Source organism: Leucoraja erinacea, unplaced genomic scaffold (assembly GCF_028641065.1).
Source record: "Leucoraja erinacea ecotype New England unplaced genomic scaffold, Leri_hhj_1 Leri_802S, whole genome shotgun sequence".
NCBI lineage: Eukaryota > Metazoa > Chordata > Chondrichthyes > Rajiformes > Rajidae > Leucoraja > Leucoraja erinaceus.
The window spans coordinates 26,958-28,322 of record NW_026576732.1 but is presented as its reverse complement, the minus strand read 5'-3'; the positions used below and the strand labels follow the sequence as shown (position 1 = coordinate 28,322).

The window sequence follows — 1,365 nt, the reverse complement described above, 5'->3', positions numbered from 1 at the left end:
CTCCACGGCCCTCCTTCTCCAGCTTTGTCCTTCCTTCCGTGGAGTGGATATGGCCGGTGTGGAGGACATCTGGCACAGTTGATTCCACCTAGTCCATTTCTTTAACCCGGCTCCAACGCTCTCAGCGCTCCTGGCTGCTCGTTTATCTCAGACCGCTGGGACCGACCCCGGTACTCACGGTACTGGTCCCTCGCGGTCGTTTCAGCCGGTCAACCCCACTCTAATGCCCTCAGTTCTGGGGACTCCTGCTTATATGGTCCTTAGATAAGGGACGTATCAGATTTAAAACTGATAATAAACAGCTACTATAGTTGATCTTAGCCAAAAGGCCAAGAAGCGATCACTTTAAATAAAAAAGCCGTTGGGACCGACCCCGGTACTCACATTACTGGTCCCTCACGGTGGATTGCAGCCAGTCAACTGCACTGCAATGTCCTTGGCCTCGGCGCTAGCCGTTAGCGCTGCTTCAAGCCAGACTCGCTTCCAAAGCGAGACTGGCATACTGCCCCAGAAATGAATTTGCCCCCTGTTGCGGGAGCGAAGTCGGGCACAGGTGTTTTCCCCTCCGGGAGTCGAAGTGCCTTTGCTGCTCCTGCCGTTGTCGGCTGCCGCTGCTGCTCCTGCCGCTGCCGCTGCCGCTGCTGGCTGCCGTTGCTGTTCTCCTGCCGGCTGCCTGCACTCCGCGGTCTATCTGCACCTAAAGGGTAAGTGGAAGGAAACGCAGAGTCTCTTACCTGCTGTTCCCGACTTTTAATTTTTTTCCCCTGGTGAACGTCGTTCCCTCCGTGTCGGGTTCGAGCCGCTCGGACCGACCCCGGTGTTCACGGGGCTGGTCCTTCTGTTCCTAGGGACCCGCTAATTTAAAAAAAATGCCAGAGCACTAATACAACCCACTGTTTTGTGGGTTGTTGGCTCTGTTTTTTCCCTCCATCCCGTATGGGGTGAAGTTGGCACTCGTTCCCGTTATGGGAGACAGTGGTGCCGACTTCCGTTGCTGGCTGACTGCTGCTGTAGAAACGGCAGCTCGTCAGCCTTCCTGGAAAGAATAAGAAAAGGTAAGGAATGTTCTTACCTGTTCCACAGCCCCAGGCCCATGTAGCGTCGGTCTTTGGGGCTGTGTCGGCTCCGGAGTGCTCCCTTGTCGGTATTTTCTTCCCGGAGCTAAAGTCGCACGAACTCCCGCTAAGGGAGACTGTCGTGCCACCGGCCGTTGCTGGCTGCCTGCTGTCCTTGTCGGCGCTTGCAGACTTCTCCCCCGCCAGCTTCCAACAGCCTTCTGTAGAAAAAAGGTAAGTAAAGAACGATGTCCACTTACATTACTTTTGCAGGTTCGAAAACCCCGCCGTTTGGGAGGAACGTCCTTCC

At 55.4% G+C, this 1,365-nt stretch overlaps 1 pseudogene; it reads right to left on the bottom strand.

The window, feature by feature from the left end:
* Window positions 1–237: 237 nt before the first annotated feature.
* On the bottom strand, window positions 238–341 carry LOC129694799 (U2 spliceosomal RNA; annotated as a pseudogene).
* Between the last annotated feature and the right edge of the window lie 1,024 nt (window positions 342–1,365).